The 12,454-nt window shown below is 43.9% G+C and overlaps 1 protein-coding gene across 1 annotated transcript in view; it reads left to right on the top strand.

The window, feature by feature from the left end:
* The first annotated feature begins 493 nt into the window (after positions 1 to 493).
* Cul2 (cullin 2) overlaps positions 494 to 12,454 on the top strand; it is a 38,421-nt gene continuing 26,460 nt past the window's right edge. Inside the window, 1 exon segment of the mRNA XM_038334832.2 lies at positions 494 to 669. The gene's annotated coding sequence lies outside the window, so the exon portion shown is untranslated.

Here is a 12,454-nt window from a genome sequence, read left to right as displayed (position 1 = left end):
AAAGCAGTCCAGGCCTGCAAGAGTCACCTAGCTTGACCCAGTCTCAAAAACTCAAAACCACATACAAATAAAACAGACCCCCTCCCCCTCCAGTGATTTGGATATCAATAGTCCCCAATTTGGTGGGTAGGGCTTGAGCTCAGGGAACTGTGATTGCCTCATTGACAAGTGTGCTGGTTGATGAATTACTTTGACAATTAAGTGCAAGGGCTTCGCGATTCTCGAAGCGTGGCTCCCTACGCTTGCCGTAACCTGGACTGGACCATTGCATCCTGCGGGTGTGTGAGTGCAAGAGGCTGGGAGAGGCAGAGCGGAGGGCGTGTGTCGGGCAAAGCCCAGAGCCCTGGAGGACGACTGGCTCCCCGAGCCCGCCACTGCCCGTCCTCCTCCCCTGACCCCGTCCCTCCCCGCGGCAGCAGCCTCGTCGGTACGGCTCCCTCGGGAGCAGGTGAGTGGCGGCGCCTTGCTTCGGGCACCCCCGTGGCCCCCGGGCGGTGGCCGTGGCCAGCCGGGGAGGCGGCCTCGGCGCACAGTAATGGCAGCGCTGTGAGCCGGGGAACGCGAGCTGACAGCCGCCGCCGCCCACCCTCCGAGCCGGGGGCTTCGTCCTTCACGCCTGCGGGTTGCCTCCCTCCCCGGGCCCCTGCCCTCGCCCTGCTTCCGCAGAAGGTAACCCTGCTGAAAGCTGGGGAGCTGGGCTGTGGGCGCAGGGAAACTTCCCTTCCCGGCGAATGGGTGGCGAGGATGGGGCGGGAGGAACGGAGTTAGGGGCGACCTGGCGGAGGGACTGGGCTGCAGGCCTGGCAAGATGGTGTCCTGTGAGTGACCTCGGCTCCCCAGACTGCTGACCCTTAAGCCTGGACCGGATCCCAGGCCTCCCCGATCCGCTACCGGCCGCCCCTCCCTCGGCCTCATTTTCCTCCTAAGGAGGGAAGGTGAGCGTGTGCTCTCCGGCTTATTTACGTGCGCACTCGGAGACCAAAGTCTCTGTTGAAGGGGGGTGGCATCAATCTCATACATCCTAGCCACGAGTATTTTCACTTTTGTTTCCGCAGACAGTGAAGATTGATAGCTTTGGGGAGGAGTATTCTACGTGCATGCTGCACCTCCTGCCTCAACACTTCTGGGGTGGTGAAATAAGAGCCTCTTGACTCTCACCAGCACTTGTTTACATACTAGAGTCTAGAACCCTTTCCTACCATTACGTGTGTGCAAGTAGTACATCTTTGAATTTCTATTGTTATAAGTTACCCCCGTCCTCCTTGGTTACTATTACTGGTTGGATGGCAGTACCCTCTAAGTTTTATTTTGAAGATGTAAACTACTAAGTTGGGGCTGTAGCTCAGTGCTTCAACACTTGCCTAGTATGCAAGAAGCCTTGGGTTCAACTCCTGCACCGCCTTCTGCAAAGAAAAGAAAAAAGTGCGCGTGTGTGTTTCTTTATTGACTTCAATAGAAAAGTTCGCAAACCTAGAACTTACCTCAAACCCACATTGATATACAATATGAAAGATCACTTTATTCTCTTTAATCTTAGTGTCATTCCATGACATAAAAGTGATCTAATTAGCTAAAATTTGGTTCTTTTTTTCCCCTATACAGTATTTGGAGTCCCTTCCCAAAAAGTCACAAATGAATTAACAGTAGTGTACATTTTTCTTTTTTAGTTGCTTCTCCCCTATGTTGTTTATGAGTAGTGGGACTGTTTGGTTTGTGTGTGTGTGTTTATTTTTGCGGGGGTGGTGGTGGTTATTTTTTTGCTTGCTTGATTGCTTTGCTTGTTTTTTTGTTTTTGTTGTTGTTTTTTTTTTTTTGTTTTTTGTTTTTTCGAGACAGGGTTTCTCTATAGCTTTGGAGCCTGTCGTGGAACTAGCTCTTGTAGACCAGGCTGGCCTTGAACTCACAGAGATTGGCCTGCCTCTGCCTCCCAAGTGCTGAGATTAAAGGCGTGCGCCACCACAGCCGGGCGATTGCTTTGTATTTTGAGACTGCTACACGGGGCTCACTGTGGAGACCAGAGGGGCCTCACCTGCCTCTTCCACCCCAACTGCCTTTACCAATTAAACACTTTCATAGACCCCACTGGAATCTTTTATGATTATGATGTTAGTCATTTGTTAAATAATGGTCCTTAGCCAGGCAGGGGAGGCGCCTTAATCCTTTAATCCCAGCACTCGGGAGGCAGAGGCAGGTTGATCTCTATGAGTTTGAGTTACAGAATGAGTTCCAGGACAACCAAAGCTACAAAAACATTAAACAAACAACAAACAAATAAATAAATAATAAAGTTAGTTCTGCTGAGATGGAGACACAGTAAAATGAAACAAACACGGAATAATAGTGCTCTGGAGGAAATGAGTGGAAGTGATTGGGAGAAGTGGTTTTCAGAGTCTGTGGTTGAGAACTGCCTGTCTGAGGTGACCTTTGACATATTTTAAAGAGCCAGCAAGAACAGGTCTTTGAAAGAAGTGCAAATGGAAAGCCCTGAGGTGGAGTGGAGTCTAGCCAACTGGAAGCAGCTCGGTGAAAGGAAGACCCCGTGGGGGTGCTTGAACCATAGCCAGGGCCAGGGTTTAGTTTTGTTGGTTTTTTTTTTTTTTTTTTTTTTTTTAAACAGGGTTTCTCTGTAGCTTGGGGACCTGTCCTGGAACTAGCTCTTGTATATAGACCCAGGCTGGCCCAGCTATCAAATTCCAAAACCTAAAATGTTTTTTTAAAAACCAAACCCTGGGCCTGGCGGTGGTGGTGCATTCCTTTAATCCCAGCAGTTTGGTGGCAGAGGCAGGTGGATCTCTGTGAGTTCTGGGCCAGCCTGGTCTACAAAATCTAGTTTCAGGACAGGCTCCAAAGCTACAGAGAAACCTGGTCTCAAAAAAAAAAATAGATTTTGGAATTTGAAAGTCAAGAGTAGTATCTGATTTATAGTCTTTAGATTGGAGAGTAAATGTCAAAAGATACCCCCTCCCGGGGTTAGAGTTTGGCCTTGGATCCTTAAAAGACAAGTAACAAGGTTCCAGCTATGTTGAAGATACTTGTTGAACGCCTTGTTATAGTTTGGATAAGAGTGAAGTTGGTGGAGGAGATAGGGGTGTCTCTTGGGTTTTAGAGCTGAAACGGAGGATGACGGTACCATGTAAGGGATGGGGAAAAGGTGAGAGAGTTGGAGTGAATGTCTTGAGTGTGAAACAGTGCGGAAGTTAAGGAGTCATACAGTTTGAGAGATCTCTGCCCTCACGAGAAGTGGGAAAGATGGGTCGAGAGTTTCAGCAGTCTTTAACTGGTGGTCCATTGAATAAATCAAACTTAGATTCACAACTGGAAAGGTTCAATAGGGCATAGAATTGAAACCCTCTTGTCTCTTAGTTTTCCCTGGAGCCAGATATTGTTAACTTTCTTACATGTTTCCAAAGATATGTTTCTATGCCTTTAAACGGGTGTGTATATATTCTTTGCAAAAATGGTAGCGCACCTTACTTTGATACTTTGTAGTTTTCAGAGAATTAGATAGTCCTTTAAAAGTTGCGAACAGGTTAAGGACACCTGAAGAAAGCCTGGGAGGAAATGGAGAACCTGCAGGGATCTGCACCATTTTCTGGTCTGCTCTTTGCCGTGGTTGAGTATGTGACTTACAGATGGGATTTCTGGCAGGCTGAGTGTATGTACTTAGCTAACCCAGGCCTAGCACATGTGCTATGTCTCAGGCTGGTCTTTATGTTTGGGTATTTCCTGCATAGGCCCCTTTCCGAAAGTACAGGGATTCCTAGTGTGTTCACATTGCTTGCTTGGATGTATGTTCTTGAGGAGAACATTGCTTTATTTATAAGAAACTCATACTTTTCCACCTTGCCTGCCATTTCTTCAAATGTGTCAGAAAGTGTTAGGTTTTTATTAAAAGGAACATTTTCTTTATGTGTACTACCTGCTACAGTAATTTCATCACAGGGTCAGCCCCTGGAGGTCAGTATTAGAAAGACTGGTAAGGTTAAAAAAAAAAAAAAAAAAAAAAAAAAAAAGGCTAACACCTGAGCCCTGAGGGTGGGGAAAGGGTAGGTGGGCTCGGCCTCCGATTGATTCCAGCCACTCAGGAGTAAGGTAGGAGGACCCGCTCAGGGTTCATATTAGACCTCAAGTCAATTGAATTTAACAGACCCCCGCTTTAAAATAAAAATTAGTCCAGGCGATGTTGGTGCACTCCTTCAATCTCAGCACTTGGGAGGCAGAGGGCAGGTGGATCTCTGAATTCGATGCCATCTTGGTCTACAGAGTGAGTTCCAGGAGAGCCAGGACTACACAGGGAAGCCCTGTCTTGAAAAATCCAAATAAATAGTAAATATGGGCCTGGATATCGCTCATTGGTAAAGTGGTTGTTTAGCATGTCTGGGGCCCTGGGTTCCATCCCTACTACTGGGTAAAAGCAAGGAAAGATAAAAGCAGAACTTTTGGCGTGGTGGAAGTTGGGAGAACTGATTCAGTGGTACACTTACTAGGCCTCTGGTCATAGGAGCATTGGAAAAGAAGGGAATTGCCGTGTAGGTGATCGCTGTGGATGTGTGGCTGATCTGCTTTTACAGTTTTTTTTTCTTCCTTTCCTTCCTTTCCTTCCTCCTTCCTTCCTTCCTTTCCTTCCTTCCTTCCTTCCTCCCTCCCTCCCTCCCTCCCTCCCTCCCTCTTTCCTTTTCGTTCCAGGCAAGGGCTCACCATGTAACCCTGGCTAGCCTGGCACTCTTAAGGATCTGCCTGTCTCACTGAGCCTGCCTAGTTCTGGGATTAAAGGATACGTGCCACTACACCTAGGCCTGAATTCATTTGTATTAGTCAATGACCTGGTCAGAGTGATCTGTTTAGATTTTAAGTCTTGGTGATGTATCATGTTAAATTGCAGAAGTTAGCATAATTCTTGTGGTGCTGTATTTAAGAGCTCTTGAAACATTTAGGCTGGAGATGTGTTTGTTAGCCTTTTACCTTGCATACGTGAAGACCTGGGTTGGATCCCTAACACTGCTGGCTGTAATCCCAGCACTGGGGAGGTGGAGGCCAGAGCTATATAAGACCTTACCTCAGGGGAAAAAAAGCATTAGATACATCTGGTGGTCATTACTTGTTATTTAGCTTTTAATTGGGACAGACTTATTGAAATTTTAGAATATATTATAAGCCTTAAAGTTTTAGCACCTTTACCACTGCTTGAGATTGTTGCTTGTTTTTTGAGACACGGTTTCTCTGATAGTCCTCACTGTCCTGGAACTCACTATGCAGACTAGGCTGGCCTCAAACTCAGAGATCTGCTTGCCTCTTCCCACTGAGTCTTTGGATAAAAGAGATGTTTCTACATGACCACCTAAGATTCTTAAATTTTTTTATTTTAATTTTTTTTTTTTTTTGGTGTTTTGAGACCTGGGTTTTCTTCTGGCGTGACCTGATTTGGGACTAGTAACCTTGACCCCCTCTCCCCACCTCCCCACCCACCTCCACCTCTGGAGTGGAGTTGCAGGATTTTACCCTGCCTGTCTCTGGTTGTGTTTAGCTCTCCTGGAATGTTGTTGACCATTTTGAATTCTGTCAACTAAATGTTTTAGAGGGGAGATAGTTGCTTTAAGCTTTATTTATTTTACTTTGAGATCTGGTCTTGCTGAACAGCCTAGAAGTAGGGATATTTTGTTTGTGTTTTAACAAATAAAGCTTGTCTGAAGTCAAGGAGTGGTGGCACTCACCTTTAATCCTAGAGCTCAGGAGACAGGATTTCTGTGAGTTCAAGGCCACGCTGGGCTACCTGAAATCAGTCTAAAAGAGAAACAGCTCACACAAAGGTGATCCCAGCACTTGGGCTCCACACCTTTTTTTTTTTTTTTTTTTTTTTTTTTTGGTTTTTCGAGACAGGGTTTCTCTGCAGCTTTAGAGCCTGTCCTGGAGCTAGCTCTTGTAGACCAGGCTGGTCTCCAACTCACAGAGATCCGCCTGCCTCTGCCTCCCGAGTGCTGGGATTAAAGGCGTGTGCCACCACCGCCCGGCTTGGGCTCCACACCTTTAATTCCAGCACTTGGGAGGTGGAGGCAGGGGTGATAAGCCTGGGTGGAGAGAGGAATATAAGGTGAGAGGAGACCGGAGCAGTGCAGTCTGAGGACAGGATCGCCCCTTCGGTCTGAGTGTTGGTAGAGGTAAGAACTCTGGTGGCTGGCGCTCTGTTTCTCTGAACCTTCAGCTTTCACTCTAATATTAAGACCAGTTAGAATTTGTGTTAAGCCCGGCGGTGGTGGCGCACGCCTTTAATCCCCGCACCCAGGAGACAGAGGCACAGGGAACTCTGTGAGTTCGAGGCCAGCCTGGTCTACCAGAGCTAGTTCCAGGACAGGCTCCAAAGCTACAAATAAACCCTGTCTCTAAAAACCACAAAAAATTGTGCTATACTTAGGCTAGCCCAGAATCACACTTGCCTGACCTGACACTCATCCTCCTGCCTCAGCCTCTAGGGGCTAGATCTCAGGTGTGTGCAGCTAGATGCTTGCAAGTTTTATTATTTTGAAGAATTAATCGAGACTCTTCTCTGTATTATGTTTGCTATTTTTTTTTCAGTTAGCTATCTTAGATATTTCTGTAAAGAATTGATCTAGTTTTTGAGACTGCTGGATCTCTCCACTCTCTTCTACCCAGTCATGTGTAGTTTAAGCTGGGCTCAAGCTCAGCCTCCTGTGCTGCCACACCTGGTTTTATGACCACCGCCCCAATTAGAACAGCACTCTTACCAACTAAGCTTCAGCCCATCTCAAGGTAGTCCTTGACTAAAAAACTATTCAGTCCATATGGACTTTTTCTTGTTATGCTGCCTTTTTTTGTTTTATGCGAGGAGATTAAACAGTCACTAGGTCAGAGAACCATACATTTGATAGTAGTTTTTAAAGCATTAGACAGCAGTGACTATATAAGATAAGACAGATGTAGCCTGGTGGTGGTGGTGCATGCCTTTAATCCCCGCACTCAAAACCAGAAAGAAGAAAAAAGTTATTAAGTGTATTGTGTTATGCTTAAAAAATGCTCAAGTGCTCAGGTATTTAATTTCCAATTTGAAAGTTTCAGTTAATTAAGGTTTTTCTTTGGTTTTTCGAGACAGGGTTTCTCTGTAGCTTTGGAGCTTGTCCTGGACCTAGCTCTTGTAGACCAGGCTGGCCTCGAACTCACAGAGATCCCTGTGCCTTCTGCCTCCTGGGTGCTGGGATTAAAGGCGTGCGCCACCACCACCTAGCAAAGTTTTTCTGTTTATAGACTTAAACATTTAGTGTTAACCATTGTTAGTCATTGAATCATAGCCTCATTAAGGTATGCTGGAAGTTATCATAGAACAAATTGACAGTTTTTTCATGCTTTATTTCTCTGAGTGCTCTAAACTTAAGTTTTGCAACATCTCCAACATCCTTTGGAAATCGATATACACTAAATATTCAGTAAGAATATTAACTCAGTAAAATCTTTGTCCCTAATAGAAGCTTTTCTTTATAGCACGATTAATAAAACCCAGAGAAACAGATAATCGGGTTTCAACCTGAAGGCCAGAAAGAAGGCAAACATCCAGCCACTGGCTCTACCTCAGTCCAAAATGGCCTCCAGGAAAAAGAAAGAGACTGCCTGAGAGCTGTCTCCTGCCATTGTATGTTCCTCTCTAGGGCTGAGATTAAAGGTGTGTACTACTACAGCCTTACTGAGTAGGATGAATGGTGTGCCAACACTGCCTGGTCTGTAAGACTAACAGGGGTGGTTGTTTTACTCTCTGATCTTCAGGCAAGCTTTATTTATTAAAATACAAATGTAATATCACTACACTTTTTTTTTTTAAAACTGTGTATGTGGTAGAGAGTGCTTGTTAAGGCCGGATCTGAGAATGGCCCGCACTTTGCACTGGAATTACAGGCGGGCACCACTACTGCCCAGCAGTGTTCATTTTTTTTTTTTTTAAAAGATGAATGTGTGGATAGAAAAATAAGATTGCAGAGAACAGTAGAAAACACCACCTCATCTTTGAACAATACATTTGTTATACTTGTAAATACTGCTTTTTTTCATTATTTTTATACTGTTAAATGGAGAAAATACAGGAGCAGCTAGGTGGAACCAGCAGTCTGTTGATAGTATTACTTATACAGCTGCCACTTAGCTCATTTCTGAGACTAATGCTGGATTTCTGAGTTTGAGGGCTAGCCTGGTCTACAGAGCGCACTGAAAATGGGTTCTACAAGCACAGCGAGTGTGCTCAACCATTAACTAGAACACAGGAGGACAAGGGAGACAGTTTCAGAACTGTCTGCTATGTGCTATGCTAATGGACTCTTTCCCACCTGACCGTAGTAGGTGGCTCAAACATGGTTGGTAAGACTTGTATAGTCCATAATGAAAAGCTTTATTGAATTATATTTTACTAAATCAGTGACTTAGCATTTTTGTTTGGTTTTGGTTTTTCACGATAACGTTTCTTTGTGTAGCCCTGCTGTTCTGGAACTCACTCTGTAGACCAAACTGGCCTTAAAACTCAGAGATCCATCCGCCACTGCCTCCTGAGGGCTAGGATTAAAGGTGTGTGCCACCACCACTTGGCTGTGACCTACTGTGGTATATTAATTCATCGTGCATATTTAAATAGTGCTATAAATGGAAATTTAATATAGAAGTGTTATAAAATATAATATAAAATTTTATATTTATGTTAGAGTTGACTTTTAGAAATAATTAAATATCTTTGTAGCTTTTTTTCCTATTTTTTTTTCTTTTTGGGGGTCGTGTTATGTGACCAAGACTGGCTCTTGGTGATGGATATTAGAGAGGTGCCACAGGCATGCTATCACATCTAACTTAATAATTTGGAAATATTTGTAGCTGATGATTTCTCACACTGTGACTAAGAATGGCTTGAAACTCATCATGTAGCCTAGACTGTCTAGCCTCCCAAGTACTGGGATTACATACAGGCATGTGCCACCATTTCTGGATCTGGAGGGTGTTTTAGAGCCCATGGTGTTCATGGGGCCCTTGGGTTATGAATTAAAACAAACAAAAATCCCATCTCACCAATTCAAGAATAAAATCAAAAGAAAGCTAAAAAAATTTCTGAGGGCATTCAGTAGGAAACAATCTGATTGAGAATGGGAAGTGTATTGTGTCCTGTATTAGAACAAGAATGGAGAATTCACACAGATGGGTATTTATTTATTTATTTTTTAATTTTATTTTTTTTTTATTTTTTTTTTTATTTTTTTATTTTTTTTTTGTTTTTCGAGGCAGGGTTTCCCTGTAGTTTCTAGAGCCTGTCCTGAAACTAGCTCTTGTAGACCAGGCTGGCCTCGAACTCAGAGATCCGCCTGCCTCTGCCTCCCGAGTGCTGGGATTAAAGGTGTGCGCCACCACCGCCCGGCCAGACGGGTATTTAAACCGTGTTTCAGCCAGGGATGGATTGATGTGCAGTGGTGGTCTCTTGGAGAGTATATTGCCCTGTGACATCATAGCCTTCTTAGTTTGTGTGAGTATGCCATATGAGGGTCACACTGTCGAACAGTGTGTATTCTGGAGTGTATCTTTGGAGATTGAGCCCAGGGCCTTTTCACATGCTAGAAAAGTACACAGCCCATATTTTTTTTCTTTTCTTTTTGGTTTTTTCGAGACAGGGTTTCTCTGCAGCTTTAGAGCCTGTCCTGGAGCTAGCTCTTGTAGACCAGGCTGGTCTTGAACTCACAGAGATCCGCCTGCCTCTGCCTCCCGAGTGCTGGGATTAAAGGCGTGCGCCACCACCGCCCGACACACAGCCCATATTTATATGAGCTTTTCAGTCGCTTGGAAGGTGGGAACTAGTATTGTGGTTGTGATTTTGATTCGTTTCTTTGCCCTGTGTTCCATCTTAGTGTAAATTTCCCTTGAATTTGAATGTTATTTAAAGGATTTGGAGAATATGAAGCAACTTAAAAAGGTGTTCTTTGAGGTTTTTTAGAGGATAAACCATCTACATTTTTCATGTTCGGTGTTGGACTAGGTTGGTGAAAATGCTGGTGGTCCCTGCAGGCATGGCTTATCACTATCACTACTCCCCATGTTCAGCGCTGGTCTCAGTTCTCGGCTCTGTAAAGAGGAGTGCAGGCTGCTGCCATTAAAACTGCACATTAGTAGTTTACATGACTGGCTATATTGCCCTCACCAGGAAAGTTTTGTTGTTTTTATGAAGCAGGAGTTGGAAATTTTATTAAAAGCATTTTCATGTGGCTTCAACAGGGAGGTTGAAAGAAAGGTGGTGAAGAGAAGTAGGACACTCAAATGTGAGTCTGGACTCAGTTTCTTAAAAGCAGTTGGACATGGATCCAGGTGGTATGTCAAAGGAGTTTGGGGAATGTGTGGAGGGGAGTTATTTTGGGTAGAGAATCAGGAAGGATCAAGGCAGGATTTATGAGCAAGGTTAGTGAGTCAGTCAGTGACCTCTAAGCAGAGAAGTGACTGTGTCAAGACACAGCTCCTGCCAGAGGAAGCTGCCTTATCTGGAGCTTTTTCATGGAAGCTTGGAGTATCATGTTGTAAAGGAGTCTAAACTGCTTCCTGTAGTGGGCTATGTCAGGGCATGACTAGACCTAGGAGTGAGTCGTCAACTTTTTGCTTAGGTTATCTCTGCTAAGAGCAAGATCTGAGGTTCTTTTTTTTTTTTTTTTTTTTTTTTTTTTTTTTGGTTTTTTGAGACAGGATTTCTCTGTGGCTTTGGAGCCTGTCCTGGAACTAGCTCTGTAGACCAGGCTGGTCTCGAACTCACAGAGATCCGCCTGCCTCTGCCTCCCGAGTGCTGGGATTAAAGGAGTGCGCCACCATCGCCCGGGCCAAGATCTGAGGTTCTTAAAAAAATTGCGACTATGTGTTTACGAGTATGCACATCTGAGTGCTGCTACTCTCAGGGTCTAGATCTGAATTCTAATGTTACGAATTTTGGACTCCTAATTTTGTCATCATCATCATCATGTTGGTGCCTTAATCACGGTAGCAAGCACACTACCAATGAACTCTGTAGCACCAGCCCAGAGCTTAGATTTTTTTTTACAATGCATCCACAGAACCCAGAATGATGAATTGGGAAGGGTAGGTATTTTCTAAAAATTGGAGTGGAAGCCATTTTAAGAGCTGAAAGAAAGGACCTGACCCAGGCACCATCTCCTGATGCACGTGGTGTTTCTCAATGTTCCTATGACTCTTATCCAGAAAATGGCAAGAGCCAATAGGATCTATCTACTAGGTTTATTGGTTTAGGACGAAAGAAATGTAGTTTATGTCTATAATCCCAGCAAATTGACTAAGACAATGTGGGCTTGAGTCTAGCTTGTGTCCAGTCAAGCTTGCTTTCTCAAGTGTGTGTGTGTGTAGATGTGTGGAGATCAGAGATAACCTGTGAGCATTGATTTTCTGGGTCCTAGGTATCAAACTCAGGTTGGAATTAATGGTGTATTTTACACCCATACTGGGCTTTTTTTTTTTTTTTTGCTAATGCCAATTTTCCATAACATTACAAGCAACTCATAAGTGCTGTCTTGCCAGGCATAGAGCATCTTCTAGCCTCACTTGACCCCACATGCTGAAACCTTACTTCTAGTACTTTTGCTGTGCAACCTGAGAATCTGTTCAAGCTTTCTTTTGGGCAAACCTGACACTGCTAAGTCTTAAAGTTCATGTGAGCTTTGCGTTTTTTACTCTAAACTCTTCCCTGCGTATTTATTATCCTGCGTTGCCTGCGTATATGCATGCACACCACACGCATGCCTGCTGCGAATGGATACCAGAAGAGGGTGTCACATCCCTTTGAATCAGAGAGTTAGATGTGGTTATGAACAGCCTTGTGAGTCCTGGCAAGAGGAGCCAGAACTCTTAACTGCTGAATCATCTCTTTAGCTCCTCCTGTTTTAATTATATAAATGTAAATAATCTTTTTCTAAATATATTTCTAGGAAGATAAACCCTTTTACTTCTGATATTTTATATTTGCTGTTAATATTCTAATGTTACGAATTTTGGACTCCTAATTTTGTCTTATTATATAAATCATTCTCCAGTATGAAGACTACAGGCAGCAGAATTTGTGGTCAAAGTCTTTATTCAATGTCTTGCATATTTTTTATGAAAGTCTTGTTTAACTAATTTCTTCTGCAGTATACTAATTCAATCTTTTTTTATTTCTGAGACAGGGTTTCTCTGTAGCTTTGGAGCCTGTCCTGGAACTAGCTCTTGTAGACCAGGCTGGCCTCAAACTCACAGAGATCCGCCTGCCTCTGCCTCCCGAGTGCTGGATTAAAGGCGTGCGCCACCACCGCCCGGCAACAATCTTTCAAAGCACATACTGTTCATAAACAATTGATTATTGTGTTCATTGTGTTCCTGACTTCATTTGTATTTCTACTCCTTTTACCTATCATGTGATTCAATTATGTGATACTTTAAATATTTATTTTTTATT

Source organism: Arvicola amphibius, chromosome 6, assembly GCF_903992535.2.
Source record: "Arvicola amphibius chromosome 6, mArvAmp1.2, whole genome shotgun sequence".
Classification (NCBI taxonomy): Eukaryota; Metazoa; Chordata; class Mammalia; order Rodentia; family Cricetidae; genus Arvicola; species Arvicola amphibius.
The sequence above is the reverse complement of the archived record's forward strand: the minus strand, read 5'-3'. Positions and strand labels throughout refer to the sequence as shown.